Source organism: Pleurodeles waltl, chromosome 8 (genome assembly GCF_031143425.1).
Source record: "Pleurodeles waltl isolate 20211129_DDA chromosome 8, aPleWal1.hap1.20221129, whole genome shotgun sequence".
In the NCBI taxonomy this organism is placed as follows: Eukaryota; Metazoa; Chordata; class Amphibia; order Caudata; family Salamandridae; genus Pleurodeles; species Pleurodeles waltl.
Window position 1 is genome coordinate 488,303,234 of NC_090447.1, and position 14,768 is coordinate 488,318,001.

Consider the following 14,768-nt stretch of genomic DNA (forward strand, 5'->3'; position numbering starts at 1 on the left):
TGCCACACGCAATGTGGTGCATGTGCAACACAACTCTTAAGACCTATTTATGAAGCCATGAAGGCCACTTTAAGGTGGCTTTGCATGGTTTCATAAATCTGGAGTAGCACAACGCAGCACAAATAGCTGGGTTGCGTTATTCTTCCCAGGAAGGCGTTCCATGGCAGTTGCATGGGTGTTCCACAAGCAACTCTCATGGAAGTTGACACATTCCCAGATTTACAAGCACTAGTACACCTGATAATACGCCAGAGTGCTACGGCTTCCCATCGGAGGTGTAATGAGGAGAAATATCTTTATTTTTCCCCTTGTTCAATCCTCTTTCTATTTGTGCTGCGTTCTGCAGCACACCTAGAAAGAGAAATAAACCTCCGGGGATTGTTTTTATGCAGAAAGGTGCTCCTTCTACCGAATTGTTTTTAATATGGTGCATTCCTACCATTGACCTATCACGCAGCACAGCATGACTTGGCTAAACACGTGGCCTGTAGATGTGTGCATATTTCAGCAGTCAGCTTTCATGTCACTTAGCCATCATAATGCCACCTTGCTATGTGCAAGATATACACTGGTTAGTGAAAAGCTAGATTTTAAAGTGCATCACCATCTCTGGTCTTCTGAAATAGTGTCCGGCACCCAGAACACAAAGTTTCAGACTGATGATTCTGCATATAGAAATAAATACGATCTTGATGTTGTCTTCACGACCTCATTAAAACGTATAATGACAGGGCAGAAAAATGTGTTGCTAGTAAGTGAGGTAAAGAGACGGAATACCCGCAGTTACCTTTTGACTGTATGGGTGTGTATGCAACTTATACTTTAAACTAGGTCATTCTGAAACATATAAGACAGACTCCCCCCCCCCCCCCCACCCCAACACTCCCCACACCAAACATCATATCCCCAAAACATTAGTCCCACCAACACTGCTTTGTATTGGGTCGCCGGTAAGGGGCAGGCAAATGATGAGATGATGTGTAGGTTTGCATATTTCATTGCGTCATATACAGTGACGTACGCGTTTTGAATGTAGCCACAATTGTCCAACACAGTATTCCTCACTGCAGTTCGGGAACAATGGTGGTAATCGCCATAATGCTGTTCATGCAGGGGGAAGTGTGCCTAAGCAAGAACACAAATGGACCTGGACCTCACTTCATAATACGGAACTGCATTCTGCGATTTGTTTTCAGGACACGGTGCATTCTGTTAGAAGACCCTCTGAACATGGCTAGTACACATTTGGTGTTGGAGCTGTGCCAGATTATAAGAAGTAGGAATAGTAGTAGTTTATGTGTGAGTTTTGAGTGGGTCGCAGGGTGGATGATGGTGAGTGCCTGTAGCAGCACACATCTAAAAATCTTTGTCAGGCAAATTCGAACAAAAAGAAGCCATTACAGTTGATGCTATAGTGAAACCAGGTCTCGCTTATAAACTTTCCATTGTATGCAGTGATAATATTAGTATTAAAAATGAGTATCCTTGAAAGCGTTGAGCAACAAATCGATCAGGTTCTTGGCGAGGCTCTAAAATAAGCTTTCATATTTGTTGATGTTGGGACAGAGCCATGAAGACCTCGGGCCAGATGTATCAAAGTGCTGTTTTGCATTTCTTAAATAGTGAATTTTAAGAAATCGCTATTTAAGAAATGCAAAATGGTATGTGAGAAAATAGCGACTCCCTAATAGCGATTTCCACAGAATCGCAGTTAGGGAGTCGCTATTTAAGAAATGCAACTCCATGCGTTCCCATGGGCCTTCAGGCCCAAAGGTGCAAATGTTTTTGCATTTCCTAATTTGTGATTCCTTATTAGGGAAGCGCAAATTAGGAAATGCAAAACCAGGGGTGCCGAGGCCCTAATGTCCCCTTTGAGACACCCCAAAATTTAATTGTGCACATGTGAAGTGCACACATGCCCTAGGGGCATGTTTGAGCTACAAGGCACTTTTAAAAATGCATTTTTAATGCATTTGAAAAAATTGCACATGGTTACCACCAACTTGGAGTTGGTGGTAATTGCGTTTCCTAGATGCCCGGTTCTCATTTAGGCAATGCTTGATGCATGTGCCTAGAGAATCGCAAATAGGAATTCCCAATATGTGATCTCCTATTTAGGGAATCGCAAATTGCGATTCCCTAGTTATAGTCACAATTTTAGGGAATCGCTAAAAATTGCAATTCCCTAAAATGGGACTATGATGCCTTTCATACATCGTGAAAGGGTATTTTACATGCGTAAATGGTGGAATTTTGGGATTCGAACCGTTTGTGAAGGCAAAATAGTTTGATACATCTGGCCCTCTGACTCTTGTAAAGCAGTGGTCACAATGCATAGCGCTGCAGCGCTCACTACCAAAAGCATTATTTTCCAACTGCAAAAAGTTGCATTTGTAACAGGTGTCGAAAGATTAAAAAAGTCATCCCGTAATCTGATTTCTGTAGAATTTATAATTCAACTGCCATTCGTGATGGAAGTGTAGCGTATTACAGCTCCCAAAAAAGTGGCATAGGCTATAATGCACTTGTAGTATGATGGGGGGGTCAACTGCTTCATTTGTGTTGGAGTATATGTCAGCCTATCAATAAGGCCCATAGTTTCCAGAAGTTTCCTTAACTAAACGGATGTAAGAGTGACCAGTGCGGAATGTCATGCCTTTTACGTTTTAACATTTCCAGGGTAGATAAATGAAAAAACGGGGTCTCTCTTTGCAGTCTTGCATCTCTAAGAGCCACCAACAATAGACCTTCTAAAGGATTTGTTTGATCATGAAAGCTGGTGTTTTGAGCTCTTTTGACACTCACCCAATGACTTCTTTAACTGGGCAAATCATTTACTTTACACATAGAACTGAAGTGTTTCTAATTTATTGAAAGTTAGTATAGAATCAAGTATTTATAATTTATTGAAAGTCGGTTTAGTTCAACAACCATAGAATATTACATCATGTTCTTAAGTTATACTCTTAATAGTATTCCCAGCAAAATCTTTTCCACTTCTGATATGTTTAGGGCTTCACAGATCAATGCAATCTTCCTTATAATACGTCATTCAGCAAAATCTTATGATCTAATGTATCATGCTAAACATCTATATTAAAGAAACAAAGAATTTTTTATTTTAAGAAATGTTTTACTATAAACGATCTCATCACATGATATGTTGCCAGATTTACATGCTAATTCCTTTGATGGCTCGCTCATGCTTGCTTTGTTCTGTCCAAGCAGGACCCCTACCTGTTACTTTGGCTTAGCTCTCTGAGTCGGCAGGCATGGTAACCTCTAAGGTTGGCATCATTACCCTGTAAGGACCTACTAAGGTTTACCAGATTCACTCTTTACACTCAGATGAGCATTATTACCAATAAAGAATGTAGGGTGAGACAGGTCTTTCAAAACGTGATCGTTGACTCCAATCAAGTGGTGTCCACTGTGTAACATTAAGGAAATACATCAACTCTCACCCCAGCATATAGAATATATCCTGAATTGTGTTACACACACTACTAGTAATGTTAGAGGGTAATATGGAATTTCTTTACTTTTACTCCTGTTATGACTGAGTACCCGAATTATGTCATGAAGTCTACTTTGATATGAAATGTCAGACTCTCAATAAGCATCGATTTGAGAAGAATTTTTACCTACCTCTCAGATTGCATATTGTCTGCAAGAGAGTCATCAAGAGAATCATCTGCCAACAAACTGTTGCATCATTGCTGTGTGAGTCAGTACTAATGCACACTTTTCCAAATCAAGAGCCAATCTTCTAGATGATGAAATCAGAAGGCATTTCATGCTGAAAGAAAAGATGTCGAGCATTCTATCTATCTATATATATATATATATATATATATATATATATATATATATATATGTATATATATATATCTTTTTGGTGGTTGCCAGTAGATAGCTATAGTTAAGGACCATTTTTCCATAGGAAGAATGATTTTTTGACTTGCTTATATTTTTGGTGCCGTTTGACGGATCTTCACAAAATTTTCCCAAAAAAAGTGTGCCTGTAATTCTTGTTGCACATGGAAAGTTTGTGTGGTTCTCCTAGCACGAGCTGAGAAAAAGGGGTGAGGGGTTTTAAAAAGTGCAATTCCCATAGGAATTTTGAACATGACTACAGCCTGTACCGCTGGATGGAACCACACCAAATATGGCAGAAAGCTAGATTTTGTTCTGCTGATTGTGCTTTTTTGTTATTTGGTGTAAATTTAAGGAAATCCCAATTTATATATCTAGGGCCACGGGTCATCCGTGACAACTTCACGAAGAATAACAAGCTTGTGCAGGGGAATACAGAGCTCTGATTGGCTGTCAGCACTTCAACCAAGAAAGTGTTGGCAGCCATCTTGGGACTCCGCTTCAGCCGAGTCCCACAAAAAAAAGGGAAAAAAGTAAAGGGGGCAGGGTAGGAATACCCTGACCTTCAAACCTTGATCTTGGGGCCCCAGAGGGACCCCGGCAGGGCAAAAAAGCATTTGTTTAAAAAAAAAAAACTTTTCAGTGAATTCACCTCAAAAAATAACAACCAGCGTGGGCTCCCAATGCTTGTTTTAATTGTAGCCCCCGAGTGGGCCACGTCCCGGGGGCATGCAGGGTTTAATACAAAAAAATGGAGAAGGGCACATTGGGCTTAAAAATTCCCTGGGGCTACAAATTAAAAATTATATGGGGGGATGCAAACCTTCCCCCTCCCGAGCCCTGGGAACCACCACCTCGCCAGGGCTATAAATAAATTGACGGGGGGAACCACACAGACCCCTCCCTGTGCCTCTGGGACCACCACCTCCCCGGGGCTTTCTTTTTTGTTAAAAAGGAAAGGAGAGGGGGCTGTGCGCGCCCCCCTCTTCCCTCCCGGGCCGTTCTCTTCACTGGGGACCACCACCTTCCCGGGTCGGTCCATACAAATAGAAGGAGGGCTCACACCCCCTCTCCTGAAGCCATACATGGCCCTGGTGACCGCCATGCCTAAGGACCGGCTCCTGCTATATCCCAGGTACCCATCCTGGGGACATTGCTATTTGCTTTTGCTTGGTGAGAGCTTTGACAGCTCCCACCAAGCAAAAGCAAACACTCTGGTACCAGCAACAGGAGCTATCAAAGTGCTGCCGCCTGCTGGAAGCAGAGGTTTCATCTCTTGCCCTACCCGCAGACATGCCCCCAAGTCCTGTGTACCACCACAGACCCGGGGCTACAAATAAAATGCTCAGGGGCATCCCCCGCTTCTCTAGAGCACCCAGGGGCCCTTGGCCAGGGTCAATGGGATGGGTCCCTGGGCCCTCCCCTTCTAATAATTCGTCTGGCTTCCCTACCCACCTTAGTAGTATGCATATGTCTTACCGCCTTTTGCCAGGATGATGTACAGCTTACCAAGAGGCCCCACAGTGCGTGACCATGTCATGAGTGATGTAATATGTGAGCTCATAACCAGTGGATAGAGGGGGCACAAGTTATAGTTAGCTCTGGTAACTATAACTGCTGAATTTCACTTGTTTTGTATGAGTAAAATGTGAGCCTAACTATAACTGAAACCTTTGGTTTTTCATGTGATATATATGTGTATTTGATCGCATTTGATCTCCGGTAAGCCATCTTGAAATGGACTGTATCACTGCCAACATCTCCAAGTTCACATTTGTAAGCAATGCAACATTTTATCTTGAGCTGTGTCCCTTTGAAGTACCACATGCTACTACTCCAGAATCTCAGGATATATTCCCGTTCAAATAACACCCATTAGCTGTCTTATAGAGCCACTTTTGGTGCAGTACATTGTTATCTACTATCATCCAGAAATTGCAGAAAGTTGGCCCCCAGATACTTCCCAATGTACAGTGCACAAAGACATTCACTGATGAGAATATCCTTATAGATCTTGTCCCTAAGTATCCACTGTTCATTAACTGTAGCCATATGAGGTTTGGCAACAAGTTCCAGTGTTATAGTTTGCTCATCCTCTCTGTAGAGAGTAAGGACATTGAGTAGTTGTGCCTCCATGCAATTTGACTCCAAGAAAGAGCTGACTAATCTCAATATGTCCATCACTGTCTACTTCCTGGACAACTTGATGAGGAGTCTTTGGACAATCCAGCGAGAGCAACATTTGTGGAACCTTACGCTTCTCTTTGTGCACAGACATCGACTCATCGGTTGATATCCGAGCCATTCGGCTAGAAGGGTGCTCCACATAATGATGGAAGTGCATAAGTGCAACCGTGGACAGCAGAGCACTTCAAGAAGCATCCAGGTAAGGTGGTTAAGCTAATACAGAACTATCTGAGCTCCATGCGATATCTTCATCATCCCAAAGCGGTAGCTGTACTTAAAGTCTAGGTCCATGAGCAATATGAAGCCCAGGGGCTTTTTTGATAGAGTGAATGAGCCAAAGAGAGATAGATTTATAAGAAGAAACCCACTGTGTATGTGATCATTGATGAGGTGACCGAGATTGCCCCACCTGATCATTTTTATTCCAGTTTGATATCTGAGCCATAATTGATTTTCTGCTCTCAGTCGAAAATATTTTGATTGACAGTTTTCAATAGTCCCTCACTAGTGTATTAAAAAAACACCATGGCTGTAATCAGAGTAAGAATAATGCTGAGTTTTATTTTTCAAATGAAACTTGAAATCGGGAAGTCTGCCTCCCATGGTGTCTTTAGTACGTCTTTTAGCTGCCAAATGTTTCTAAGTTTATCTAAAGCATATTTTAATCCTAAACCTTAGTCCATCCTACAGTACAAGACATTGTTATCCAAATAGATTAGGATATGGATTATTTTTCTGCTCCATTTTAAGTGTGAAGCACCTTCAATGCCCAATACTTTTATTTGTAATCGTAAGGTGAGTCATTATTAGTTGCTAAATGGTTACTGTAATCAGACCGCACCTTCACGTAGTATACTTCCACCAATGAATGTTCTTCCACATGGTGCTGTAATTGGGGAGCCATACATTTATCTTAAATACTTTGGTTATGTAAGAGACTGGACATGTATCAGCAGTATTCGCAATACATTTTATCTTGTGTCATTTTTCAAATGTTGTTACAAACAATGGTGCAAACCTCTGTTCCACAGAACTTGGTATATTAATAATCAAAAGAAGAGAGGTACTAAAAGATTTCAGTGCACTCAAATGTTTAGAAAGAGAATAAACACATGAACACGACTGAAAGCACTCAATATCTCTTTAAAGACCTAATTGTTCAAAAATAAAATAAAATGACTGCAAAACATGGTAACTTTTTCCATAATTGATATTATTTTTCTGCAAATGAAACAACCAATGTACAAAATAAACCTGACTGGTTCTGCATGTATGTGAAGGTGTGATGGCATACATTGGTAACCAATGTAAATGCATGACAAAAGTGTGATTGCACCTAAAGAAAAATATAAATATGGGAATTAGGACAAAGGCTCTGTACATTCACAGCACTGGCACTGTGGTTCAATCAAACAGACATACTTGTGATCTACCCATGGTCCTGAGGAGCAGTCCAAAGTCCATGTAGTCAGTGATTCAACACATATTGATAACTTCAATAGGGTCTTCCTCAGAACATGGTCAAGTGGGTAACAATAGCAATGGTGAGCTCTTTCTTTGAAAATACTTTAATAAATATGCAGGTGTAGATGGTAAAGGATTTATAACAAGTAATTCATCAAGATATCAACATTATGAAACAACTAGAGCAATCAGGATTCAGGAGATATACAACGTTATCTGGATAAATGCATAATTCTCTTATTAGTTTCATCCTAAAGCAGTTTTTGAAAATTCATTTTATAGTAGTTGATAGTTTACCCCTATTACCCCTTCTGTCCGTTCAGAGCTTCGATAACTCCCCAGATATTAGTATACTTCTGCATTGAGCCTATTCTTTGAGCATAAAGTCGTTCTTTAGCCTGAACCAGTTTCAGTTTGCGCTTCCAGCATTCATATGAAGAAGGTGATAATGTTCTCCATTGTTGTCAGATTAGCAGTTTTGCTATTATATTGGCAAGAAAGATTTGCTTTGATCTAATGGATGGATCTGGACACCTGGAAATTCCAAAAAGGGCCCCAGAGGGGTCCAGAGCTAGCGACATCTGGATTTTAATGGTAAGCCACTGAAACACCTTCTCCCAAAATTCGGCTAAGACCAGGCAAGTAAAACAAACATGCAGCCAATCTCCCACGCTTTGGTTACATCTAAAACATTCCTTTGAAACAAAGGGAAATATTTTATTTATACAGAGGGCAGGACAGTAAAGCATACTTTTTACTTTTAAAAAAAGAAGTTTTTTTTTTAATTGGCACCCCTTGTAGCTTTGTGAAAAAAACTATTTTACTGATTCCAAAGCTGGGGATTGATCCTACACCCCATGGTTGTCTCAATCCTTTTTAAGGCCTGGGGAACGATTTTAACATAGAGTTGTTGCCGGAGAATTTGATACCAATTTCCCATGCCTAACTGGCTCTTTATATAAAGGGCTTGAGTAATTGTGGAAGCGTATATGTCCGTAATCTTAAGTACCTCCCATGACTTTATCTTTCCAACCAGAATGAAATCATCGAATCTAAAAACAGCTTCTCCCAATCTCTAATATTATTTGGAGGCACCTGAATACCGTGTGTCTCAGGTTGATGTACAGGAATTAGGACGTGGAATCGAGAAAAATGGTATTCCGCTTGCTGCTCGATATTTCTAGACCACACAAAATAAGGGAATTTGCACCTAGTGAGGTTCGGAAACCTTTGGGATTTTATTGAAATGAGAAAGCTGGATATTATTTTCAAACAGCATCTGTTTGAGTTAGAAGTTGTAGTCCGATTCGTAAGATGTAGGCTCTCTAATAGTCCAGTCGAAAAAAGCTGCCTCATAGTATTTCTTGAAATGTGGTAGTGCTCAACCACCATCTTCGATAGCTAGCTGGAGTGTTTCGAGCTTGGTAAGAGGAATTGTGAGCCCACAAACATTTTTACTCAGTTAATGGGATGAAACGGTCAAACAAAATCCCACAAGGAATGACCTTATGTTCAGTGTCCGAACAGGAAAAGCGAAGGCTGCACCTACAATGGCTCAGCGGTTTACCTACCAAAAAACAAGTCATGACGTCTGACAAAACAAATTAGCCATTTAGGTGCCAAACAAATTGTAACAAACATTGGCAAAGACAACAGATCCATGTTTTAAATTCCAAGCTTTGGACTTTACCAATGCTTGTTGACTGTGGCATACCAATGCCAGCATCAAGATGTATGACTGCCTCTCTTGGGATGAGTTTTCAATTAAAGAAAACATGTTTCAAGATGGCCACTTATGTGCATACGTGTCAAGTGTTTTTGTGTGGCTATTTTCAATCTGACGTTCATGATAGAGTGAGAAATTAAAACGAGAAAAAGCGCACATGAAGTGGAAAAAACAAAGTATGGGCCCCCTCACCACTTTGCAGCTGCTGACCTGCCCCCCCAAAAAATGTAAATGCACCTAGACGGATGGAAGAAGGACCGGTAATGATTTTAAGAGAAAAAGAGTTTGGGAACTAAGAGGAAAAAAGTGGGAGAGTAAGGAAACGGCATCACATAAAGTGAAGAGCAGCAAAAAATGTAATCTCCTCAAGTAATATATATCTTAAACAGTCAGAACCCTGTGAGGCCGAAATGCTCCTCAGCAGGACAAACACAATATTAGGGAAGGTAGCAATTGAATAAAGAGCAGACAACTCAGATAGAAACAAAGCCACCCAGTTATGAGCAAGGGACTAACACAGAGTCCACTCTACATATGTGTAATATATTGGAAACAGTAAGTCTGGCTAACCTACAGCTAACCCCTTTGTTGTGAGGCTAAAAATTGCCAAATTATGCCCAATTAGAAGTCAAGTGTGAAGTCTTTAATGCACATAAATGGGCTTAGCGTGCACCGTTAGGAAACCTGTCCGAAAATCTGGGAACATTGTGAGACTTAGTTATTATCTTGTGTAAAACTGAAAAAAAAAACTATGATAAGAGTTAGCAAAGCCAAACGTTTTGACGTTTCTGTGGTGAATGCCAATGACTGGGCAGAGGAGCAAGTGTATGGATGAATGAGTTTTAGATCGTATAGATGGCCGCTTGTATAGATGAGGGAATGATCCCATTTATGGATGTCTAGATGTATTAATATTGCTTGAGTGAATGAAGTGTGCAAGGGCAGTGTGACAGAAGGGGCAATGGATGGGACAGGGAAGTGAATGTCGGAATGTATGTGTTGTTATACTGTTCTACTGTTGCTTGTTAGCAGTATTAGCAGGGAAGCAAAAGGCTGAACACAGATGGATCCCCTCACAGGCCTAGGCACCGGCTAAAGAACTAGTATCATTTCCACTTCACTTGGGCACTAAAACGGGTATATCATTTTAAGGCACTTGTCCCAAGAACCCATCAAAGTCAGTAAGTAGAGTATAAAAACATGGTGGTTGCAGAAGCATGACATCACTCTAAAAAAATCATAGAAATGTAGTCTCGACTTTGGCATCCCTGCAGTAGAAGGGACTTGCCAATTTCCTGCCAGTCCAGAAATGTCTTCAGACAGTGCTCAGCCTTCTTTGGCTGGAGGCAAATCATGAAGTAAAAAAAAAAAAACACAGAGGAACCTGATCCTGCTCTTGCATTTTGGTTTTAGATAGTGCATTATATCAGACCTGAAATGCACAGCAGTCATTGATTTTCATATCTACATTTCTGTCTTCATCTGCTTGAAAATTGCTTAGCTATGGTAGTTAAGTTTTAAGGATTGCTTCTTGAAAGGAGGATAATTCGTTCTCTGACGGTTTTGCGCCTGTAGATTTCCTTTGTTAATGGCTACTGTTTTTTAAAGAGTGACCCTTGCTTCTTTCTAGCGTCAGAAGGACAAACAGCCTAGAGCCCCTTAAGAGCAGACCGTGAGCTGAGCTGCAAGTAGCCCCCCTTGCATATCATTTCAGGCTCAGGCTTTGAATGTTTTAGCTGTGGAGTGAAATCGCGAGCTTCGATAAGAAACAAAAACCTAAACAGAACTAGAATTTAGAAAAAAAAAATCCTGCAAAATGATTCATTGCTCTGGTGAAGTCAGTCCAATTGCTTTTTAATTGTAATTTTACCCCTCATTCCGAAGAAAGGGTGTTTTATTCTCCCGAGTGAGAACTGCTGTGTAAAATGTATCTAATTGATTTGCTTTGCCCATTCAATTTGATATATCATTTTTCACAATATTTCATAATTTGCGCTCGTTTCTAATGAACAGAGTCGTTAGGACAGGCATGTCTAAGTACAATTGACAGCTAACATTAGGTGCCAGATGCAGTTTAGAAAGCTCTGTAGAATGGCAGAGAACAGTTTAAATAAATTAGCACCTGTACATTAGTCTCACTTGCTGGTAATTCATAAAGGAATCAGTAAAGATGACATTAAGGTAAGTCGTTGATCACTTACCAGCTGCGACCCAATGCCCAGCTGGGATAGCAAATTAATAGCTGGAGCAAACCTGACCCACTTCCCTTGCCTGGCCAAGTCTGTTCTCTTGCTCCACTGTAGTTCAAATGTAAGTTAAGGAGGACATGACTGGAATGCCTTTCCTTCAGGAGACGGACAAAGCTTTGTTTTTCTAGTCTAGTATAAATCTCGTGTGATAGGGATTTATGGTGCAATCCGTGCCTCTGATCCCCCAGGCCCATGAGCGCGCTGGCCTTCCTTGTTACCTCCAGAACATACAAGCTGCGAGTATAAACTACATTTGTTTTGTCGGGTCTTAATTGTGAATTTCTTTTCCACCGTGGTTCAAGGAAGAGTATTCATTTTAAAAGGTCTGTTATTCCAAATATGTCGGAAACAAATTAGCAATTGTTTTTGCTGGTAAATGGTCATGGTCTCCCCGTATTTATTGTCTCATGTAACCGTTAGTGGTATTGTTTTAAAACCCTCTGCTGTAGCCTGTACACCTTGTTTGTTTTAATCAAAAACACTATATTCCCCATTTTGGGCGTTTGTAATGCTAAATGCATTGAAACTTTAGCCTGAAGCTCGTCCACGGCCCTGCCCATCTACTCCTTTGATAGGTCATTGCAACATTCTTTCCGAGTGATGGATTCCCTTGAAGTGACTGACAGAGATAACTGGAGCCCGAGCGTGGACTCCTCAAAACTATTTTAGAGGACATTTGAACACAATATGCGAAGCTTTCAGCAAAATGCTTAGCTCATATTACTAACACAGCCTGACATTGATGACACAGTTTGCTTTAAAAGTAAAAAAATGTGTGTAGCGGTAGTGGCTTTTTCCGCTCTTGCTTGGGTAAAAAAGTCACATATGGCTAAATATTTACTTTAAATATTGAATATATTTAAGAGCATCTGTTGAAAATGTGTTTGTACATTAGGTCATAAGTGGTTTGAGTGTGGCATATTTGGTGAGCACGTTCATGCATTTATAAGCCAGCTTGCTTTTTCTATACATATCTATCCTGTTTTTGAGTTTTGACGCTGCTTTGGTTATTTTATTTGCCAATCAATCACCAGGAACAGACTGGTTATTATGTATAGATTGTCAAGAAATCGTAAAAGCTAAAGCCATTAGAAGTCCAAAGATCGAGCAACATATAGTCAATTCTGTAGAGATTACAGGTTATTTAAAAAAACGTGAAGCACAACTAACGAAGTACTGGATGACAATGGGTGAAGTATACACAGTTTGCACCTGCATTAAGTTGCTTTCACATTTAATTTGCAAACTTCTGCCATTTTGGGGATACGTAAAATGTTGCAGCCTTCATACTTAAACTGAGTTAGATGTGAAGAGACTGGACTCAACCCATATTTAGTGTAAAGGAAAGATAGCACCTGTCTTAGAATAAAAGTGAATAGAGCAGCTGTCTCTTTGGGTAGCAATGTGTTCCTCCTTCTGGCTTCCTCTGCAGACTATCTAGAAGTTAAATAGCAATCAAGGTTAAACCATTACCATTTAGACCCTCTTCTTAGTCCTTAACCTCATGAGGTTTTTCATCCATTTAGTCACCCTCTGGACTCCTTAGTTATTTAAATGTTTAACTCCTCCCCTGTCACCCCCCACAGCCCTCTAGAGAAGCAAAATGATTGACTTCTCACAATTCAAAGCCTTTTTTCCCCCGTCTCGTCTCATCTTTAGGGATGTTTATTTCTCAAAATATCCCTAAGAAAGGAGTGTAGAAAGTAAATTGACAGTGGTGGATAGACGATTTACGGTACCTGCCTTCTGCATTCAACTAGCCACCTAGGACAACTATAGCAAAACACAAAAAGATGAAGGACAGAATGCTGAACATTATCCAATATTCTCCCCAGTCAAAGATCTGGGTTTAATCCATCATTTTTGTTTTGCTCACCATACCACCTCAGTGGCATGGCGGGCAAAAAAAAACAATGTTTTGGGATGTGCCCCGAGCAGTTGCCAGTGGCTGAGATTAATTCAAGCATTCCATCCTTCACCTTGTTTACTTTATATTTGCTGCACTAAGTGCGCCGGGTATGCCCAGACGTGTTTCCTGGGCTCACTGTGCCAGTGTATTCAAGCTAGCCTGGCTGATAATGGGTGATACCCTGAAACTGGTCACAGGATGCTTGTTTCATGTCCAGGGAGGACCTAGCTTGGCAGTTTGGCCTGGACTGTTCCCATGGGAAGCAGGGTCAAGACTGATTTACATATGCTGGGTCCAAACTTGGGTGGCATGGTGGGCAGAAAAACAATGGTTTGGGATGCAACCCATAGCTTGCCAGTGGCTGAAATTAATTTAACCATAATATCTATCACCTTGTTGTTTTTGACACACTATGCATTTACACTCGCTGAAGTGTGCTTACGACCCACAATGACTGAATGCATATCAGCTCCCATAAAACAATTGAGTTTTATGGGGTGGTGCTATGTAACAGACCAATAGTCTCTCTTCCAGCTAGGGATTCCCTTTTTTTTGGGTAAAGAGATTACTGACTGGTGGGCAGGGTTTCCTTTGCCTCACCATCTGAAGGGTGTATATTTCTTTAAGCCTTACCCCACCAGAGGTATTTGATTGAGACAGGTTGCAGCCACATGCTTGCAGTGACCTATCCCCTGTTGACCACATGAGACCAAATTTAAATTGACATGACTATTAGAGAACACTGTTTTTCTCCTGGTGGTGGATGAGCGTGTTTTGGTTTGCAGTGACAACGTGTGTACTATCACCTATGAAGCATACTAAAGTGCATTTACACTATTGTGTGGATGATGGGTTCAATTATGTGATCGTTGAATGGCTTGCATCTTATTGTTTTCCTTTCTGGTCCCAAGTCAAATGACCTTTGGTTGCACCATAGGAGTCAAGGTATAATCACTTTCTTTTTCTCACCTCTCTATCCATCCTAAGCTGAAATATACACAACTTAAAGTGGCAGTAGGACTTGAGACAGACAAGAGTGGGGCGTAGTGCTAATGAATACCCAGAACTAAATGGCCACATAAGTATAAGGTAGAAGCCTGTTTACACATCACTAGGGATACGCAGTTGTACAGATTTCCAAGTAGATTGCTTTTATTGATGTAATAGGAAGGCATCAACGAGCATACCAATTTAGCTAAACTCTATGCATTTTTATTCTTTTGAGGTCCCAGTTATTTTACTTGAAAATAAGTTTCACTCCACCGTCATTTTAAAGAGCTGCAGGCCGACCTCACTGTGCATACTTTCTGGGGCACATGGTGAGAAGGGGCCTGTTGATGAAGCATGTTACTCCAGT

General features: G+C 40.8%; 1 protein-coding gene and 1 pseudogene across 1 annotated transcript in view; both read left to right on the top strand.

Moving 5' to 3' along the window:
- The window catches only part of MRPS9 (mitochondrial ribosomal protein S9), a 385,254-nt gene that overhangs the window by 64,180 nt on the left and 306,306 nt on the right, over positions 1-14,768 (top strand). The window lies entirely within an intron of this gene.
- On the top strand, positions 4,962-6,348 carry LOC138248988 (mediator of RNA polymerase II transcription subunit 7-B-like; annotated as a pseudogene).